This window comes from Fistularia commersonii, chromosome 27, assembly GCF_037954325.1.
Source record: "Fistularia commersonii isolate RoL2024-O1a breed Wild chromosome 27, RoL_Fcom_v1.0, whole genome shotgun sequence".
In the NCBI taxonomy this organism is placed as follows: Eukaryota; Metazoa; Chordata; class Actinopteri; order Syngnathiformes; family Fistulariidae; genus Fistularia; species Fistularia commersonii.
Window position 1 is genome coordinate 3,242,033 of NC_141310.1, and position 22,699 is coordinate 3,264,731.

Consider the following 22,699-nt stretch of genomic DNA (forward strand, 5'->3'; position numbering starts at 1 on the left):
GACTATTTGAAACGAGTCAAACGCTCCGACCCGGGCGGCTCGTCGTCTTCCGTTTGTTGCGCGAAAGACAATTACAAAAAAAAAAAAAACATTTTTTTTTTTTTTTTTTTTTTTTTTTGTCTCTCGTCTCCCCCCAACATTGCGCCCGTCCCAGAAGGACCGGGTGGCTCATTCGGATCAGAACCACACTGTCTGCTCAGCTGGCCTGAAGGGATTTAGTTTTATTATTTATTTTTTGATGATTTTTTTTTTTTTTTTTTAGTGTTTTTTTTTTTTTTTTTTTTAACAGGCATCAGGATACCGGCCACCATCTCCAGGCTCCTTTGATATGGGAGTCGTATCTCACCGCTATAACTTACAGCCCGGCTCTGCGGGGACTTATTTTTATAACCTCTATTATTTTCCATCATAAATATTCAAATCCAGATCTTAAAGCCCGAGCTTAGTGAGGAGAATAGCCAAAAACAACATGCGGCTTTTCAGCTTCCCCCGGCTCTCGCTCCTCTATAGAAAATCATTAAGAAGATGAATAAAGAAATCAGACAGAACGGCGAGACCAGACTGCAGGACGCGGTAGAAAAAAAAAATAATGTACTCATGCGATGGGAATTCCGGTCAAGGATCTCGGGCTGTTTTGTTCTTTATTTGTTTGAGCGTTTTGACACATTCTGCATTTCCTCCATTTTTCTTTTTCTTATTTATGCCTCTGAATTAATATTTGCGACTTGAATATTAATCCTGATTAAGTAGTGGATTAGTTTGCTATTGTCCCCTCTGCGCTGAGCCATAAATAAAGGCGCTGACATGGAGAGGAAATCTATACCTCTCTGCCCTGCAAACAAAGACCTCTGCACCCAGAGATAACACATGTCCCTGCAACGCAGACCCCCCTACTCTTCCCCATGCTGGATCCCCCCCCCCCCCTTTTCTCTTTCCCTCACCCACCCTCCCCTCTCTCTCCCTCACTCTCTCTCCCACAAAAAAACTTTGCCATGGTAGATTTGCAAGGCAATTGTGCCCTTAAACCGCGCCTCTTCCTCGGCTTATACCGTGCGTTTTCCAGAGTTTATCAAAGAATACAATGGGGTTATGCTTTCACCATTATTCTCCAGGCAAGAACAGTAATTCAGATGCAGCAGTACTACTGAGGCAGGGCACAGCCCCGCTGTCTCACTGTGGAACAGAGAGAGAGATGAAAATGCGTTACAAAAAAAACGCAGTGCATTACTTTGTTGACCTTTCCTGTTCCCATAGTTTACAAACAGCTGTGAAGCTCATTCCTCTGGGCTCTTTGTACATCAGAGACTGGGACTGATGGAGGCACGCCACGCTTAAATGAAGGGCTTTTTTTTTTTTTTTTCCTAACTTGCCTCCGTCGTGGCTCGCAAACACACAACCCGACAAACACTTTTACTTTATCGCTGCCGCCAAAGCGGCGAGGGAGAGGAAGTACATTGTGAAATGGGTATGATGACATCGTTTCGCGTAAGTATATGTTTTAACAGAGGGTCCTTTCAGCGGGGGGAAAAAAAAAAAATTGACATACGCACTAGCACACAAACACGCACACATACACACACAGCAAAAAAATTACACTTCCATTGAAATAAGACGGAGAGGATTACTTCTAAAGAGACTTTTTTTTCAATAAGACGTGATCGAATGTTTTAGGGCAACAGTTCATGTCAAAATAAAACCCTCTCCACCTTCTTTCCTTGTCTTCAACCTCACGTGTGTGTGTATGTTTGCGCACTGACGTCTTATCGCGGTATTGTGAGAGAAAACGGAACGCCGAGTACCCGGGCTTTTCAGCTATTAGTTCTACATATGTGACCGGAAGCTCAATGCAAAGTCAATATTAACAGAGAGGCCAAAATGAGGAAGGTGCATTGGACGGGGGGATTATGAACTCTGGAGGGTTTGAGAAAATGAAAAGGGGGTTAGGGTTAGGGAGGGAAGGGTGCCTGTGCAGAGGGGGCGGGGGGGGGGGGGGGGGGGGGGGACTGGTAAAAAAAATAAAAATAAAGCCAGACAACCTGTACAGGCGGGAGGAGGAGTGCGCCGGAACAGTTAGCAAGACGTCCCGAGGACCTCGACCGGCTGACGGGAACCGTCAGACGCGGCCTTGTTACTCAATCAATCGGTGTCTGCGTGTCTGGACGGACAGATATTCACATTCTAGAACGGGTTAATGGGAAATCAATGATAGGGATGTGCTTATGAGCGGGACACGGGGAAAGAGGGACAAGAGGGGGGGCGGGGGTGGAGAGAGATAAAGGGGCGGGAAAGGGGAGATAGGAACATTGTTTCCTGTGATAGTAGCAGACTTCCCAGATGTTATCTGTCATTCAAAGGAGCACTCTGGTGACCAGATGTTCGGGCTCAACAAGGCGGAGTGGGTACGCAGCCCGACCGGGGGGGATCAATACAGGTCAAGTGTATGGTAATATTTACCGCAGCACGGCGTGCAGAAGACGTTGAAATATTGGCAACGTGAAGGCTGGTTTTAAACCACCAAACAGCACACACACACACACACACACACACACACACACACAGCCTTTCCAATGGAATATCGGAGAGCATTTTCTCATTAATATGGATCTAAACGTGTCTTGCCAACATCAGCAAAATTCCCTTCACATATGTCCATTACGGGAAACAAAGGGCATCGCTGATTTGAAAGGGAAGGTAGTATAAATGCGAGGAGAAAAAAAAAAAAAAAAAAAAAAAAAAAAAACGAAGAAAAATCTGCCTGAGTAGTTCTCCAAAGGCCCGGGGGGCATTCGGGGAGGTGTATGGGGGTTTGGGAAGGGGGAACCGAGAGCAGGTCCCAGTGCAGTCAGGCTCTTTGTAGTTTGAGCAGTGTGAAGTAGCCAGAGGCTTCCTGCTCTAACCCCTGGCACTCGGAGAAGCTGTTTGGGGAAATTACACCATAGCGTAATAATTAATCAAGTAAACGCCAAACTGCTTTCATTTGGATTACATTACCATATTATCAATAATGTATTAATCAAATAAAAAATAAACACCTCGGCATAATGGCGTACTTTACTAAATGCAATTTTCAAACGTCGGAAAAAAAGTCGGGCCTTATCGCGAAACGGCGGCGGAAAAAGCGGGAGAGCGGCGCGGCTTTTCGGAAAGCGACATCTCTCGGCACTTAACTGCCTCTGTTCATCAGCCGTGTTCTTCATCACCCGGTCGCCCGTCTGGAGCGCTGAGGCGGTGGGGAGAACAAAAAAAAAAAAAGAAATTATGAATTCATTTATTTACGCTTAACAATAGCGGGAGGCCGTATAAATAAACACACGCTGATGAAGCGGCCCCAAAACACAATGCGCGGCGTAATTTGTGCAAAGCTACTCCAGGTTTTGATTCCAGAAGTGGCGAAGTGGATTGAGGAGAAGAGTTAGTCACCTTTATCATTGGCAGAGGAGTCGAATCAGCTCCCTTTTGTATTTTCACTTAAATTCGTGTTCTGTTTCTCCCAGATAAGTTGTGTTGTCTAAAAGCATCCATTCTTGCCTAACGCTTTGTTCATCGGGGGGAACTTCATGCCCGGGGATTTTCTAAACACAATTCATCAAAGTGGAACGGCACTTCTTTTTCTTTCTTTTTTTTTTTTTTTTTTTTTTTCTTTCCTGTATTCCTAATCCTTTTTGCTGCAGATGAGAGATTTGCTGTTCAGACTCATTAAGATTAAAGCGTTTCGCCGGAGTTATTTAAGAATGCAAAGTTCCATGTGAGACCTCTTAGAGTTCAGAACAGAGGAAAATCCTATCGACACGCTCGCTGCACTGGGGGCCGATCTTAGCCTATATTTCTATATTTGGTGTCGGCGATTGAACGATAGCACGTGAAATGCCTTTTCCCCGCCGCGCCGTGGGTCTGACTTACAATCGCTTCTCCGCCCGGGCAGATTACGGGCCGGATTCCTCCTTCTCTTTCTCCCCGTTTAGCGGGATTCATTTGCTTTCTCGTTGTTTAAAGCACAACGCTTTCGATTTCGGTTGCAAATGCGGCGAAACAATACATCGCGCGGTCGGATAGACAACGGTTAACGTTTAGCCGGCGGTGGGCGGGGGTCGGGGAGGAGCGCGGGAGAGGGGTTAGCAGTCTTTTGGCTGAAAAAATAAATTATCATTGGACCGGGTCGTGTGTTGGTCCCGCGCCCGAAGATTTTTAACATATTATTTTCTTGGCCCCGGGCTCCTCCGGGCCTCTCTCGGCCGCTCTGAAGCCGGAGGACTCCAACCCCGCCGCCGGTGGAACGCGGCTCCGGTCTCGGCACCTCTCCCAAACTTTCCAAGTGTTGCAATCTGGTTCCATTTTACAGCTGGCCTTGAGATTGTAACAGAGCTCCTTTCTCTCCCTTCTGAACCGCATATTTAATCCCTGTGCTTATGTCAAACTTAATTACAGGACCTTGTACGAAAAAATAACAAGTGAGCCTTGTAGGAGTGGGGGAGAGAGGAAAGGAGCATATTAGGAGAGGGAGAGGAAAGGAGGCCGAGAGAATGCTAAGAGGTGTGAGGGGGGGAAAGGAACAACAGAGACATTTAATCTGTTGACTCAGAGGGTTAAACGGCGAAACAAAAAGCTTTGATGCCGGGTATTTATTTTGCAGCCGAGCCCTTTGGAAAGACGCGATTCGTCGGGAGGAGCCCGCACTTCTCCGCTCCCATTCTTTATTAGCGGCGCGCATTCGGCTCATGGATATCATTTGTTTTGAGCGTGGTGTTTATGAGCGCGATCGCCGGCCCGTAGATGTCTCTCAGATGAAAAGAGGCGCGGAGACGCGGCATCTTTTTAACTTACTTCCTCAGCCCTCAACAAGCCAAAAATAAATAATCACCCGGCTAAGTCAGTCACCCGGTTCGAGCGCGCAGAACTATTTACTCTGTGGAAGCGGAAAAGTCGGGATGGCGGCGGTGGGGGGGGGGGGGGGCGGGGTGTTTCGTCTGCCAGTTTAAAACCATTACCTCGAACTCTTAAAAACATCAGCTGAGCCTGTTGTGTGCTGACACAAAGAGACAGCGGAGCGAAGAACAAACCTTTTGAAAAGTCAAAATCAATTTTTTTGGGAACGGGGGGGGGGTGCGAGGTAACACAACAAACACTCTTTGCAGGGAAGAGGAAGGGGGGGGGATGCCTTTTTTTAACGGCGTGAAAAGCACATATTATACAATCCTCATAAGACAACACGGCATAAACGCCGTATATGTGAGGTGTTCTGAAAAAGGGAACGGCGGAGAAGGGATGCTTCTCGGGGTAGCAGACAGAGAGAGAGAGAGAGAGAGAGACACCACCGTGTCCATATTTCCTCCTCAAAACTTCTCCTTTTTCTTTTTTTCTCCTCACCACCCACATTTCACACACCTACCCTCTCATCCCCTCAGCCAGCCTGCCGGCTAAGGCCTTCCCAGGCTGCTCTTCATCGCCTGAGCGATGGACCAGAGGAGGGAGAGAAGTTCCCATGCCACTGATGCTGGAACTGGCGCGCCACCCGGAGGTATTTATAGCAGGGCAGCACCAAAGGGCCGGGGGAGAGGGCACGCTTGTTTTCCTTTCCATTCCCCGAGAACTTTCACCGGGCCTCACATGTGGGTGTTAAATATATACCCAAATACTGGGAGCAACATCGTGGGGGCAGAGAATAAGACGAGCAAGGGTTCCCTTAAAACAGAATTGGGCCGGGGAAGGAGAGGGGGAGGGAGAGGGGTGGGGGGGGGGGGGGTGGAGGGGTCGGAAAAAAAAAGACGCAGACTTGAATGCATTTCTGCATTGTGCAAGAGGGAAAGGAAGAGGGAGAGAAAAGAAAGGGGGGAAAAAATAGATGGGTTTTCCCAGCTCAGAGGACCGCGAGCTCCAGTTTTAGATGTGAGGACCGAGCTGGACCGACTTCTACCGGGGAGGGGGGGGGGGGGGGGTCAGGCGAAAGTCCAGACAAAACAAGTGGATATTTACAGCATTTACAGGGGAGCCCGGCGCGCCGCCCTTTTGTCGTGACCTCCTCGAAATCAAACGTGATATCCGGATCCAAGAACCAGTCCTCCCTTTCTGCACGTGATCCCTCCATATACCCTGTGATGTATCTCTCTCTCTCTCTCTCTCTGAATGGGAATTCCATAGTGACATTATTACTATGATGAAAACAGACCCTATAAATACCGAGGCCTATGATGAATATAACAGCAATTATGGGGGCAGTGAAAATTTAATCAGGAAAGAAAGACTCATTGAAGTTTGCTGTGTGTTTTGCATGTGTGTGTGTGTGTGTCTGGTCGGGAATTCCTTTCAACCCTGCGTCTTAAAGTATGAGGAATTACAGTGCGGTAATCATCTGGGTCTATGGAAATGCCTTTTGGGGGGGGGGGGGGGGGGGGCGTCCGCAACGATCGCCCCCTCCCGTTCGGCCCCGCTTTCCGAGTCGGATCCGGGTGAGCTCGGGGACGGTTTGTCCCGCGGCGCCGTCGAGGAGGCGTGGACGCGCGGCGAAAAGCCGATACGGCGGACAATGCGGAAAAACTCCCAGGCGGGCCCGTCCGTCCAGCGGCCGCTTCTATCTTCCTCCCTGGGGTTTCACCCTCATCGCGACGGAGACGTGTAAGTCCTGAGACCGATGCCTTACTGTACGGCGGCCTTCCCACCGGCCGATTGAGTCAGAAAGATTCCACAGCAGCGGCCTCTGTTTTTTCATACTTGTGGGAAAATAGCAGTTCATGTTTCCTTGGATGCTTCACACATTCCTCACCCTGTCTTCACATCGCGGGGCCCCAGAGACTGGGTAGGGCCAAAGCCACTCAAAAGGAGGTGCTTGGCAGATAAGAGGTGTGGCTAAATGAAGAAGGGAGGCAATTTCTAATGTTTATTTAGGAAGGAGTTGCTCGGCAACGTGAACTCCAAAAGGCACTAATTACATTTCCCAGAGTTTGATGAGTATAACAGAACTTGGACAGAAACTTTCCAGCCCATTTAACATCTTGGGACACAGCTGGGAATTATAGATAACAGAACATCTGGAAGTCACAAAAATACCTCTCTGGCGTCGAATGCAAACTAATTCTAAAGTCACCACATCCTGCACTAAACGTCATTCCAGAGTGAACTCGGCGACGCCTCCGATATTTCACATTTTCATTCGGAGAGAAAAAGAAGGAGAAAAAAAAAAAGCCCTCTTTGATTGGCATTCCAGTTATTTGGGCAAAGGGTCATGCTGTCTAGATAACACGGCCTTCTCACATTTCAACTGTAGACAGAAGAAGAGGTCATGCAAAAGAACCCAAAACATTCACATTTACCTACCGTTGTTATATAACAAGGCGCACACACACACACACACACACACACACACACACACTGAGAGACAGAGCGAGTGAAGAGGGGGGGAGAGATTCTGCACAGCTACCCTTATTAGGACCTTACATTCCATTAATTATGGGCACTTTAACTCAAACCATAACCATAACTAACCATAAATCAATACCCGCTACCGACCAGAACCCTGAATCGGATTCAACCCCTCCTTTACCGGCCTGGACCAGATCTTGGTGCTGCGTGAGGACGCTGTGGAGAGGTCAGGGTGTATTGCATTGAAGGTCCCGGAAGGGTGAAAAAAAAAAAAAAAGAAGAAAAACAGACCCCCCCCCCCCCCCCCCCCCCCCCCACACACACACACACACTTCCCACGCCATAAACACAACTTGGATGCAAAGCACTCCTCTCGGCCACGCTCAAGTTTGGTCTCATCCCAAATTCTTGACCTCAAAATATCAAGACAAAGGTAGTTAGTCGTGATTTATTCATGCTCCGGTGTAGGATGAAGAGGGCAAGGCACAGTAGGAAAGCAATTAATTTTGATGCCGAAAACATTATTAATGGTAATGTTTAAAACATCAAAGAGCCGACTGGCGGAGACGCAGCATCTCCACACCGACAAGACGGAACAGATGAGCTCACTTGAGTCAGTCAAGGTGAGGCACGGGAGAGAAAATGTAATCCGTCTTTTCTGCAGATTTCTTTTTTTCAACCCAGACTCCTCAGACAAGCGGTTCAACTGATTCCGACGGCGCAACGGGACCGGACATCGGGGGGGGGAAGCGAGGAGCGGCGTCCTGCCCGGGTGCCTGACCCCCCGGACCCGCAACGTGCGAATACTCGACGCAACGGCGAACTTAAACCCGGGGAGAATAATCAGCTTTTTTTTTTAAACTCAGGAGCGAGCGCCGCTTTCGGACGAGGAGGGAAGGGGGGCGGGGTCGGGCTTAGACGGCGGCGGATGATTCAAGATCGGTCAGAATGCATGAATCCTAAGTTCATAATGACTGAGTGGGTAAGTGAAGAGCCCCCTCCTCTGTCTGTGCGGACTCCTCGCAGTAGCTTTGGGCAAAGGGATAAAGCTCCTCTCACTCCCACATATTCATTTACCCCCCACCATCACACCAATTGAACCGGGGGAGTCTGGGGGAGCTCCATTGATATTCACTCCACATCTTCATCCCCCAGCCACAACCATCCCCACTGGAAACATTATTTCATTACATATATTATGCAGTCAGCGTAAGGGAGTTGGTGGATGTGTAGTGTGCAGATGTGTGTGAGATGGGCTGAGCTCAGATGTTCCCCTCTATGTATACACGTCTGTGACAAGTCTGCTGTGAAAAGAGTTTTTAAGAGGGCGTGAAAGGAGATGTAACACTTCGGGGGGGTCGGCGTCTATGGCGGTCGGTTTACTTTGCAAAGACAAATTATTTATTCCGGGATGCTTCAAGACGACGCGAAAGGTTTGTTAGTTTGTTACTCTGTGGAGGAGCAACGCGTCCCGCCGCAGCTGAAGAATCTTCGTCTCGGCCGGACGAGACACGCAGAATACCCCGAAACCGAATTAACCGCGGACAATTGGTACCGATGGGCACCGGTGCAGATGTCACCCCGGCGGCTCTTATTTACTAATGTCTCGTTGTTAAAAGCACCCTTTAAATTCCCCGTGGCCTTCAGCCTGCGTCTCTAAGTGTCTCAACACAAGACGCTCTTGTTCGATTGGAGCTGGAATCAATTTGGAAAGGAAACCATTTCACCTCCTGATTAAGCGCTCCTCTGTCTCTGCTGACCTTTCCAGAGGTCTGTCTTGTCCTGCGAGGAGGGGCCCACCACCTGATATGCAGAGCTAATTAGACCGCCTGACGTCAGGTGGCAGGGGGGGGCATGTGGTTGAACCCCTTCGTCTGTGCAGACTTCCCCTATATTTTTTGCCTTCATCCGTGCAGATGCACGAGCCTCGCCCCCGGGCGGGTTGTGAGTCCACGTCAACCGCTTCCTCACTCACTGCGATCACATGAAGACGTTAGCTGCTTTTGGAAAGAAGAGTTCTAAAAACTGTCCAGTTGGAACTTGGTCGTAAGAACTCCCCTCTTTCGGTAAGCGACAATGGTAGGTACCGGTGTTACGCGGGCGTCTGCGACGTGCATCTTAAGCGCCACGCCCGAAATCAATCTGCCGCGATAAAAAGAAAGATGACACGGACAATAGAAAGAGCCATGTCTCCGCGGCATTCCTGTTCTGCACGGGAACGATAACATAGACTATCGGATGGGTCGAAGTGTTTTTATTTCTCCCTGCGTGCTTCACCTTGTGAAGAACCCCGATGTTAGCTAACTCCGTACCCATTTTGGAAAAGGATATTGACGTTCGTCCGCGAGCCCTGGAAACACCTCTGAGGCATAGCAGGCATTAAGAGCTTGGACTCCTTCGTTGGTCAGTTTCTCCTCGGTTCTGTCCATTTAATCAAAGGAAAACAAGCATCTTTTAAAAATGGCGCTCCTGATAATGGGCCGTGGCTTATGAGTTCCACCAGTCAACAATGTCATATGACTTCATATGGATTTGTATAAAGTAGGAGATAAAATGGTTCTGGGAGCTGAGGTCCCCGGTCCCCGGATCATCTGCTGTCCGAACGCACCGAGAAACAGCCTCGTTCCTCCCATTTGGAACCGGCGAAAGTATCCAAAAGGGTTTATCGTGCCGATTTCGGCCAAATGACGCACAAAAAACTTGTTCACCTACTCCTCTCATCTCAGTCGAACAATAAATCACAGCAGTCCACTTAACATACTCGCGAGGGCCTTGCTGAAGCCACTCGTGCTCGCGTCGCTCGGCAACCGGCCGCCAGCCCCGCCTGTCCGGATTGATTTGAAATCAATCTTGTTTGTTTTTTCCAAATCATTTCTCATCTTCGTTTGAGACAGAAAATATCAAAGCGGCATCGCAAAGGCAGGACAGTGAGATGTTCTTCAACGTGCGCGCGGGGGTTTGAGCAGAATACCCCGCACGTTAAAACGAGAGCGCCCGAATGGAGAACGTGTCCAAGTTCAATTCTAATTCTGCGTAACACACAAAGAGAGATGTTGCCAACAGACAGGCCGGGTAGAAACATACCTAACCTCCAGATCAAGTGGATTCTTCTGCCCTTTTATTTGCCGCCGTTTGGCTGCAGGGGGAACATGCTCCACTTTGACCCGAGGGCACTCATCCAATCAGCTCGCTATCTGCTGCAAGGGCCTCCATAATAGTGACATTTTTCCACCTCGTCAATAAAGTGGTGAAAGCCACCCTCTACCCACTACTTGACCATTTAACTTCTCCATGAAAAGGCCCTTTCTTTCTGTCTGTCTCTGTCTGGCTGAAATCAATAAAAGCATAGCAAGGAAAGAGGCTGATCCGGAGGCTGCATTAACCGTCGGTCTCAACTGATGTACAAAGAGGGTTCGCCGCCGGAGGAAAAGGATACGGAAAATGTTTGCCGCCGCCGAGGCGCAACCCCGACCAGGAAGGTAAGAACAGGGATATCGAATATACCAAAAGATGTAGGTTCAGAAATGTAAACGTGGCGGTTGATGACGGTTATTTGCCGTGACCCATTTAGCAGCCGTGCTTCCACATCAGCACATGTCTTCAGTGACTGACATAATGGCATCACAGTGAGAACAAAATGTCTTCCAATAAAGGAGCGCGGGAGGGGGGAGGGGGGCGAAGGGAAGGGGTTACGTCTGTGCCCGCGCTGAAATGAGTGCACTTCTTTGTTTGGCTACGCGGCCCGGGCTCAAATTGATTTCTGTGAGAAGCGCGAGAACCCGAGAACCCCCCCCCCCCCCCCGCCGACCCCTCCTCGATTCAAATGAAACAAAAAACCCACTTCTGAAATAGGTGAGGGCGGCTGCCGTGGGTGGCAAGGTGAAAAATGTGAGTGTGTGCACGGGGTCGACCTAGGAAAAAAAAAATCTGAAGAAGGGGGAAACAGTTAAAATCGCATTTCGGTCTTTTTCGAGCGCAGACGAGAGCCGGCCTGGAGGACATCTGGAGCGGCGGTGGAGTTTAACAGCCGTCTGCTGCACTCTGCAACCACAGACAACACGATGAGGGATTCGTCTTCATTACGCGTTATGGTAATGAACGCTCTGTGGCCACTTTTGGACGTGTTGGAATAATCACCGCGCTCAGGCGTTTTCACGAGTGAGACATTCTTCATGTATTTGTTAGGGGAACGCGTTGTGTGTGTGTGTGTGTGTGTGTGTGTGTGTGTGTGTGTGTATGTGTCTGTGTGTGTGTGTGTGTGTGCCAATCCTGTTCCGGGGGTGGTGACCTGGATGGGGGAAAACCAAGAGTGCAGGAGGATCTGTCCATCGTGAGTCAAACAAAGGAAACATCTGCGTCCGATAAACAATCTGACACGTATTTACTGTTGTACGTATCATCATCCGTAATTAGCTTAACTCTGTTTGGTACAAGGGCGGACCGGGTAAGGCCACAGTTTGCGGTTTGTACCCGTGTCTGGGTATCTGGATCCAGGGAATGGATGCCAGAGATGGAGGCGGGCGGACAGACACACACCACACACACACCAAAGAGGGCCGAGGTTGACTGTAGGTCACTGCAGCAGCCTCGCCTCATGGCTGGCAGATGTTATTCAGCTTCGCTCCTGGAAAGAGTTACACCACACTGTACTCTCCACTGTAATTATCTTCTCTGTGTAAAGAAACATTTCATACATCATCGCTCAACAAGACATAGCAAAAGTCCCTCCCAAGATAACAAAGCCTTTGATAACCCATGGCACTTCAATCCGCTATCTGGTTGCGCGGCACTAAATGTTCCAGTGTTTCAGACAGCGGGCCTGTCAGTTGCATTCCCATGTGGAGCAACAGTGTGTTTCAGAGCACAAGCGGCATGCTGTGTGGTGGTGGTGTGTGTGTGTGTGTGTACTTGCTGATAATGTTGCTAATGATCCCCAAACTGGGGTAAAAGAGACTACAACTGAGTCCTTCATTTATAGCAGGCTTCAAAGCGGCGGAGTGAAGGGGGGTGGCAAGGATGGGCAGGGGGGGAGTTTGTGGGTTGGGGGGGCCGGATCCGGTCACTGAACTGCTCCTTCTTCCCTCATGACCCTGTAAATGGGACATCTGCATGTGCAAGTTAGCAACAGCGCTGATTGACAGCGTGTGTGTGTACGCGATATTGTAAACAAGGGCGGTCTAATGCGAGCTAGCCTGGCAGGGTGGATTTTAAATTTTAATTTTCCTGTCAAAAGAGAGGACGACGACGGAGGCGAGCCCGGTGATCGGTCAGCAAACGGAGACAAAATTGCATTGCGGGAAGAGAGTTGAACTTCCGTCCCGTGCTTTGGCAGAGGATTGTGGTGTACCAAGCCACGGCGACGACGCAACACACACCATGCCAGCCTTCTCCCTGGCAAGGCGGCCAGAAATGCAGCCAATCACGTCAACGGTGGCTCTCTCTCGCGGGCGAATAGTACGGCGTGCCGACTCGCCCGTCACCCCGCAACCCCTCCCCTCTGCACTGCAGCTGCCTAGAATGATTTTATAAACATTTTGCCAGTGGATCAATACCCGTATTGATCAACCATTGTGAGAGTGATCCGTCTAAAGCCCAGAGCAGCCTAGAGCTCAGCGATGGGAGGAGCGAAAGAGAGAGGCTGCAGAGAGGATGGAGAGACACAGAGAGTCTGCAGCCACAGTGGAAAGGAGAAGAGGTGCAAGGGAAGAGGGGAATCTGGCGGTGGAGAAGACGCAGAGCCGAGCAGGTGGGGACGCGGGTTTCGGAAAAACGCTGCCAGGCCGCTGGGATGGGAGAGAAGCCTGCGGTAATTGCTTTCTCATTAAGGGCGGGAAGATGAGAGTGACTAATGACTACTGCTTTAAGTATGCGGGTAAGTGATAGATGGAGGAATAGTGCGAGGAAATGTGTGTGTGTGTGTGTGTGTGTGCGTGCATGTGTGTGTGTGTATGTGTGCACGAGCAGGAATGGGGCTCACTCCCCCACCTGAGGTTGCTAATGGCTATAGCAGTTTGGCCTGTTACGTAGCTGCATCAAGCAACGCTGCATGTGCATGAGTGGATGAATGAGTGAGGCAGCAGAGGTATTGGTTATTTAAGCAAAAAGATAAATCTTCAGCTCAACTGAATATAACTTAAAAAAAACTGCTTCGTGTGGGGTCTGATATTAACACATTCTATGTTTGTTTAGAGAGAAACCGACGCTGAAAGAACAGGGAGGGGGGGAGCGACGCAGATTTGCCTTTTGCCTGGGAGACGCTTTGGGACACAGAAGGCCCGGCTCACGCCGATCCTGCGAGCGTCAGCTGCAGCTACACCAACACCAACGGAAAAAAAGCCCTGGAAAGTCTGAGATCACGTGGCAGAGAGAGCACCTGCCTTCTGGATATAAACAAGGAAGAAGAAACCAGATCGGTTCTGATGGTTTTAAACGTCTAATCAAACTGAAAATCAAGAAGCGTGTAAAAGGTCGGGGCTCCATGGGATATATCTCGCTTCGGAATAGTTCCTGGCATCCCCGACACCTCAGAGCCGCCGGTCTGTTTTTTGCCACGCCAAGAATTTCGTTGGATTATGACTAAACGTCTGAGTAAACCGGACGGCTCCACAACAGCGGGCAAACGCTCCTTTCGAGGCCCAACGCCGCGCGGCGCCGGGAGCAGAGAGGAGAGGCTTCGGAGATCATCCCTCCCGGCGCTAATGAGAATGAGAAATCACATCTCCGCTGATTAATTCTAAATGTGACTTCCTTGTGCATAATAAAGAATTTAAAGGGGCTCTTTTTCGTGAATAAACTGCGGCGGGAGACGGCGATAGTGATGCACACTTTGCAATGGAGCTCTGGTGACTTTCCCAGATTATGGGCGACACTCTTAAGCCTGATCTGTCTCTGAAAATGAATTAAACGAGTCCCTGAACGCATCTCTCCTTTCACTGTCCAACTTTTGTGGGACAAAACAAACACCTGCGCATCACCTGTCCCATATTAATAGTTGTACCATGAAGGAGTGAAACAACATGCTAACATAAATACAATATATAAGTGCCGCTATGGAACTCTACTTGTATCGAGTTGTTCAAAAAGTAACTATAAACTAAAATATTTCATTTTCAATATTTTACTTCCATTTTTTTGCTCACTTCTGAAACTGCATCATTACTTTTCATAAAACTGTATATATACACATATATATATGTATAAAAACTTTATGTTTTGTGTGTTTGTATATTAATATATAAAGAGAGTTACATAGGAGGGATGTGAGGTGAGATAGATAGATAGATAGATAGATAGATAGATAGATAGATAGATAGATAGATAGATAGATAGATAGATAGATAGATAGATAGATAGATAGATAGATAGATAGATAGATAGATAGATAGATAGATAGATAGATAGATAGATAGATAGATAGATAGATAGATAGATAGATAGATAGATAGATAGATAGATAGATAGATAGATAGATAGATAGATAGATAGATAGATAGATAGATAGATAGATAGATAGATAGATAGATAGATAGATAGATAGATAGATAGATAGATAGATAGATAGATAGATAGATAGATAGATAGATAGATAGATAGATAGATAGATAGATAGATAGATAGATAGATAGATAGATAGATAGATAGATAGATAGATAGATAGGTTTCCACATGTAGGCGGAGCTCCGGGGCCCCAGCTCAGTGTGCAGCATTTGACAGGTATCCCTCAAATGCGGTGTTTGCATTTCGAACCCCCGGAGACTCTGCTGCTTTTCAGCAGAAAACAGGAATGAAAAACAGCGGGGCGACGGACAGGACTTCATATATGGCCGCAGCAGCAGGCAGGCTTCTAAAATCGATTGGCCGGTGAGAGTGTGTCAGGTTTGTGAGTAACTTCGGCTCAATAGTGAGGAGACGGAACGATTGAAATAGCGTGGACTCTGCTGGAGAGGGTACAGGCCTCACACCCTGGGTTAATAAACTTCTTGTTATCCGATTATCAAAGAGACATGAAACATAAACGAAAATATGTGTCAATGATTGTTCTTCATAATGCACTTACAATGGAGGGGCTTTTATTCTATCAGAGGAATGTCAAAGGATTGGTAGATTTTCCCTTATTCTATTTTTCGAATCTTATCCTTGTTGCACTTTCGTTGTGCAGTTACAGGAAAAAAAAGTCTATTTTTAGCTATGATCTAGATGTTGGAAAACAAGGGTTAACTTTCCTTTTAGGCAACGTTTTCTTTAATTTTAATACTTGGGAACACACTTCATAACACCCTGCTCGTCTGCCAAACCTCTCAGCCAGCGTTCTTTGGTCTTGCCAGCTACATTATTATTATACTAGGGCATAAATGTGTAATAACCCCGCCCAAAAGAGGGTGAAAAATAATGAATCAGAAAAAGAGTGTATATTACTAAAGAACTGCGCCGGTACTTTTTCCAAGACTAAAACCGATGTATCAATGTTTTACTTTTTTACCGAGGCTTCTACCATCAATATTAGCCTAATTTGAGGAAGATAAGCGCTATTCAATGTTATCGGCTCAGAGGCTTCATTTACATGCTTTCAAAGCGGCAGTCGAGCACTGAATCTTTCTTTTTTTTTGTTTCCTTTCTTCCTTTGTGTTTGATTTACATTCTCAGAAACAAACCCCTTGGACGAGCGCCAAGGACTGAATTAGGATCTTCATTAGACACATCAAATCCAAATTACTATTCAATTAACAGGCCAGTCAACCTCAACTAATCAACCAATTAGGCCGCGTGTGTTTACAGAAAAGCTAACAAAAGCGCACAAGTCCCCTGGGAAGGCGGGAAAACACTGCAGAGGAGTGACACTGAAAATGAGAGCGGGAGAGAGAGAGAGAGAGAGAGGGGCTTACAAATCTTGAATGGGGAGATCACATCCCGGTGCCGTCATTCACCGGTTAATCATATTCCAGTTAGAAAAAATAAGAAGTGCAAAATTCAAAGCTCGTACAAAGAAAGGAAAACAAACACACCCTTTTTTTTTTTTTTTTTTTTAAATGGCGGAAAGCATCGCTGAGAATATTTGAAATTGTTTGCAAGTCCAAATATCCGACATGCTCCTATTCACAAATCAAGACGTATTATGCAACAACCGGGAAGATTATTCGGTTTTCCCGTTTTTTTATGGGAATGTTTGCAGAACTCAAGCCTTCGCAGCGCTCCGGTCGGGTACCAGCTCTATCTTCCAACTTGCTCTCCATGGATGGAGTCAAGGTTTCTAGACCACAGTGCGAGCGCAGTGCAGAGGTCGTTTTCCTGAGACATCCGGCGGTTTGAGATGTGTTGGAAACGTCAGAAAAAAAACCACACACACACACACAAAAAAAAAAAAAAAATTTGTTCTTCTCGTTAATTGGCGATATTCTGTCGCGTGCGATTTATTCGAGTTATTTGCCTCCCGTGCGGTGCCGCCCTCCTCTTCCTCTCGTGCTAACCCTCTGAGCCTTAACCTCCAAAGATCTGGAGCGGGGGGGTGGCGGGCGGTCGGGGGGGGGGGGGTTATGGCGCTCCGCCGCTGAACAAACGTTGCACGCTGGAGAAAACCATTATTGTATGAGTAAATGTCAGAACAACCCCGTCTAATTGTGTCATTACTAATTCATGTTTATTAATTCAGTGATGTATGGTGCCTCCTCAGACAGACCCCCGCTTGTCATGTCGGGCTTATCCCTCGCCGGTGGGGTCTGGAGACAATGCGTCAGGGACTGGGTGGTGGATGTGGCGGCCGTGGGGGCATATGGCGCGCGCACTGACAGTGCCAAGTGGTGTGTGACTTTAACATGAAGGCGATGGGGAGAGGGAGTTGACTGATAGGGCTGGTTTCTTCCGCTGGCCCTGTGCCAGGGCCCCCCGGTCCCCCAGCGCCCCGGCCCCTCACTACTCCAGAGCCTCTGGGCAAGTACCCTGTTATTGTTTTCACTGGCAAGCAATTAGTGGCACTTAAGATTTATTTAGTCATGCTCTAATGTGCGGTGATTAGCTTGAGGCCCAAACAAGCCGCTCCGTCCCGCCGCCTCGTCGCTCACGCCGGCGCGAGGGAATGCGAGGGAGGACGTACGCAAGGTGGGATGACGGGATGGGGGGGCGGAGCAGAGCCGGGTGGATTAAAGCTCTTAGATGCAGCTCTGTGGATCAGCACTTTTTAAGAGATCTTGGGGGGCTTGTTGGCCGAATACATTGCGAGAGGAAAGGGCAAATACGGCCCGGTTACACTTTTATAGAATGCTTTGTGGAAAAACACCCCTGACACGCACCTCCGCCTGGCAGCTCAGTTTGTCATACGGCCCAAGGGGGGGACGACTCCACCGCCTGATCACATGACCGCTGTAATGACCTTAAAGGGCAGCTTCCTCGGCGAGATGAGACCACTCCCCCTTGCCGGACTGTTCTTTTGAAAGATGTTGTTCGGCTGGACCTCAGGCTACAATAAAAGACAAAATGAATAAATAAAAGGGAATTAAAGGGGTCTCCGGGTTGAAAAGGGAGAAAAAAAAAACTCACAAATATCCCTCCATATGATGACGGCTAGGTTATAGATGATTTATTCAAAGATGGGCTTTTTTGTGATTTAAATGTCAATAATTTTCACTTTTGTATATAACGGCTGCAGCCAAGTGCACCGCGGTGCCCCCGAGCAGCACGTTGTCAGACGCCGGGCAAGTCAAATGTCACTTATTTCTCGACCGTAATATATTCAACCACCATTTCGCATGATTCCTTCCCACTTACCATAAACATTGGAAGCCTAGCAGAAAAGTTAGCTTCAAAACACCCCTCTCGCCACATCTGATGATATCTAGGACACTTTTTAACTTGCTAAATAACAGCTTTGCTATTAAATCAGGCCTGATCTGCAGATGGCGAATGAAGAAGGGGCCTTTATTTCATCACATTCAGTTATGGATGCAGTGCAACATCATCAGCAGCAGGCAGACACTTAGCAGCGCACAGGGAGCAGTTAAGGGGTCCCGTGTTTTGCTCGAAAACGCGTCGACACGCCGGGAGGAGCTCGGGAATTGGACGTTCGGTTCCAAGGCGACCGCTCTTACCATCTCAGCCACAACGTGTACTCGAGTAAAAGATATTTATTTCTACTTAAACAACAACAACAACGAGTGCAGCGGGTTACAACATCAGCTTGCTGAATATGAGAGCGGATGAAGGTCAAAGGCAGGTTCAGCGGCATGTGCACATCCCATTAATATGCATCAACAACAGCCATCAATCTCTGCTGGTTGGAGGGCTTCGAGGAGCGACGGATCGCTAAATATTCAAAAAGAAATGTGGAAAAGTAGTCAGCGCACGCCTTTGATCAGAAAAACAGCGAGGAAGAAAACTGCTGATACAAGACATGAGAGTAGCCATTTTGGGGCTTCCGCGTTTGACTGCTGGATGCACCCTAATCATCGCAAAACTAGGCCTCGCTTATCATGGAACTAATACCTGGAATTGCTATGCAGTCTGAATGGGCGGAGGAGCAAATGAAATATCACACTCCATTTTATCTCTGCGGGAGGCATGATACCCAAAACCAATGAGAATCTCGCAAGCTCACCCTTGACCTTTTCCATCTCAATATGACTGCCATTATCGTGCAGAAAATTAGAAGTGTCTCGCCATTGTTCCCCGCCAAACCAAAGCAGGTGGAGGTTATTTAACGATAAACGCTATTGTGTCAGTGATCTGTCTGACAGATGCGTGCGATGGCGGGAGGGGGGCGGGGGGGGGGAGTCACGTGGCTTCACGTGTTTGGAATTCAGGTGTGACGTCTAAATGTGTAGTAAACCATCACGGGGCAGCGTGTGCCGGCAAACGCCTCGCCGCTTTGATTTAAAGGTTTAAAATAATACGGAATTGCAGTAAATGTGTACATTTTTAAATGGAACACTGGCGATTAAGCTGCTTCCATTTCAGCGGTCTCCATAGGCAACCGGATCACTGCTGGCTTTTCTTACCAACACGAGCTGTAAGAAGGATAATATCCTCCTGGTAACAAAGCCATTAGCCGCTGAATGAAAATGGCGTAAAGTAGGACCGAAACCAAAGTGACGAGAAAAAGCTGCAGGTGTGAGAGCTAGCTGAGCGCCTGTTAGCCTTTTGCCTGCTCTTTCATGGAGCGAGAAACACAAACACAAACACACGCACACACACCAACATGCTAAACACTTGTTTTTTTATAAGGAATTATATTGATTAAAAATGACTGAGGGCCATTGTTGTTTATGTTTACTGTGAATTCGTCTCAGCACCAACATCCCAATCTGGTGTTTGCAAGTGAGACAAGAGTCTGTTTTCCAAAAGCATGTATTTAAAATTACAAATGAAGTCACTGATTTGAAAAATACATTAAAGGGACCTTGAGTGAGTATCAGAGTGTGGGTAATCCCTATTACAGTGAAGGAAAAGCATCTATTTTGTTTTGTTTTGTTGTATTTCTTGCCGGTCAGGGACCGAGCCTCCGCTGTATCCTTGGAACTTCTGGTAATTTCATCCGTCCATATCATATTTTTCACAACCAGTGAGAAGTCCTGGCAACCCTTCTGGCATTATTCAAACTGATGGGTGCTCATTTGCTCTTTTCATGTATTTTCTCATGCAGTATCTTCTTCTGGTACCAGACTAAAACTGAATTACTGTATTTTTAACTAACAACGACAATAATAATAATAATAATAATAATAATAATAATGATAATGCAACCCCTACTAATATCAGTACTACAAAAAAAAGAAAAATAATTTACATGTGCTGGTCTTGTATGGGCTGCTCTTTTATGACTGGTATTTCAAGTTTTTTTAAACAATAATTTCAAAATATTTCAGAGCCCTTTTTCCAAACACTACATTAACAACTGGGTCTTTTAGAAATTATTGTGACCTGCAGTTTTGCGGTTTCCCTGTTATCAAATACAATGGAAGAGGCTTGCGAACTGGATTACGAGGCGAGGACGAGAAACGAGCATGAATTTGCGGTAGCTTTTGCAAACAGATATGCAAATTGTTCCCTAAATGTCCACGAACAGCAGGGTATCTGCAGCTCTATCCAACATATGTCAATAACAGGATATGCTTCATAAATAGGTGAATATATTAATTTTTTTTTGTTCTTTTTCACTCTCAGCATTGCTTATTATCTATTATGATACATGCAAAATGTTACAGAGGGTCACTGGATAGTACTGCTTTAAATGTTATATTTCCATGATTGGTTCATTTTCTCCATTTCCTGTTCATTGTGCGAGAGCAACCTCCATTGTCTGTGGGCAGATTCTGCTTGGCCCTCGGAGGGGCCGTCCCTGGGGAGCACTGCATCTTTTATTAATCAGGGGCGCTGCGCCACAGACCCGCTTATCTAATTTAGCAGCCCGCCTCAGACTACAACTATGTTGGGCTCGGTGTGGAAGGAGGAGACGGGGCTACGGGGGTGCGGTTGGATGTAGATAGGATGGACGGGGGTTGGGGGCGGCTTCGGTTTTTACATATTGGGGTTGACGCACGGGGTCCGGCGGGGTGGGGGCGGGGACTGCGGCGACTTATCGGACGACTCGTCACCAAGTTTTAGGGCCGAATCACAATACGGCAAATTACCTTCTGCTGACAAGAAAAAATGAACGTGGCCACCTTATGAAAAAAATAGGATTGTCAGGAAGAGGTGACACATTGATTGCTTAGTATGCGCATCCAGAGGGCTGGGGTTCAGAGACGTCCTCCCTATATATATGTAGAAGAGGTGCAGCAGTGCAGAGCGCAGCCATGAGGGGGAATGATAAATTGAAACGCCATCTTAGATTGGACTCCCTTTCTTAAGACAGTCTGACCCATTAGTCTGCCATATCATAGACACTTTGCATTACGCCAAAGACTCCGTGAAGCCTAATCCAGCGGCCGCAACTCCAGACTAGATGGTTTGGAAGTTCAGAAGTGTTCGTACTAGTAATGGTAAACAGAGTATGCTCGGTTTACCATCACCACCCCCCCTCATGTGTGTCATAGCTCAGATGAATCAGTGTCACCGGTGTTGAGAGCACTTACTGTCAACCCCGGTGCCCCAGGCTACAGCACTGATGGACACAAACTATAAAATATCAGCCCCCTGGGGAGACATCGCTCAAGCACTGCCCCAAAGCTCCGAGGGGTGTGTGATCTGGTCAGTGTGTATGTGTTTGGGTGAGGTACCGGTGTGTGTGTGTGTGTCTGGGTATTGTTTGTTGATTTTTTTTTTGTTTGTTTTGTTTTTACGTGCACCGATCGCACATGCCATTTGCATGAGGAAAGGTTAGCGCAAAAAGTGCCGGTGACAAATATATCCCTCCTTTTCTCACATTTCCATCTCCTCGCTCCGGAATCTCAGTCCCAAACATCCCTTCGCAGTTGACTTAACTTGCCTTTCTGCCCCGGCTAGCCTCCCGAGCAAATTCCGCGAGTCCGCGCGTTGGCTCGGCCTGCCAAACAAATACGAGGCGCATAACTGGACAGGAAAATGTCAGCTGGATCGATCAATAATATCAATGGCTCTGTCTGTCATGTCCCATTTAAGCTGATAAGTGGTATCACCTCTTTCCTCCCGTGATGGCGGGGAACGGGGAAGTATGAAGATTCCGCAGGGTTAGAAATGGAAGAGGGATGGTTGAAGTAGGGAAGACTCTGAAATCCCTCCTCAACCCTTCCATCCATAGGTCATTGATAATCTGTTTCTGTTCTTCTATCCATCAAGATCAAGTTTGTTTACAACGCCGCTTGCGTAAAATATGAACTCTCCATCGATTGGCGCCCCGATATTTTACAAGACCAAACATTCCGAGGGAGAAAAGTGACCACTAATGCAGATACACATGTCTCTTAACGTTTCCTCCTATTCTTTTAAATATTGACTATTCAATTACGCTGTCTGCAGCCTGTAGCTGCTTGATTCGACTAATAGAAGTATATTAGCAAAGATCCTCTGTGACTCAAGGACAAAGACATTGGTGGGGGTGAGGGACTCCACGCGTGCTGTTGTCTCCCTGCAGCAGGACACAAGGCCGTGGTGAATTGCGTTATTTTATGTTTACTTTGGGGAGATTTTTTTTTTTTTTTTACACAACATGCATAAATCATACCCAATTACAGACACCGCAGATCAAGTGTTCCAAAATAGGCGATGGAACGGTTGACTCCGCCTTCCATCTGTCAAAATATAGCATTGAACTGTGAGTGCTATTGTTATGAAAGAGAGTCGGGCATATTAGATGTAAATGATATTTGTATTTTTATAAACAGGAAGAGATTCTGAGCTCTGTTGGGTCCAATATTGAGGATTTTCATTTCCTGTTTGCGAC

The 22,699-nt window shown here is 47.4% G+C and overlaps 1 long non-coding RNA gene across 1 annotated transcript in view; it reads right to left on the reverse strand.

Moving 5' to 3' along the window:
- Positions 1 to 3,198: 3,198 nt before the first annotated feature.
- LOC147217780 (uncharacterized) overlaps positions 3,199 to 22,699 on the reverse strand; it is a 124,327-nt gene continuing 104,826 nt past the window's right edge. Inside the window, exon 3 of the long non-coding RNA XR_015108869.1 lies at positions 3,199 to 3,220. This is a non-coding gene — a long non-coding RNA (uncharacterized LOC147217780). The remainder of the gene's footprint in view (positions 3,221 to 22,699) is intronic.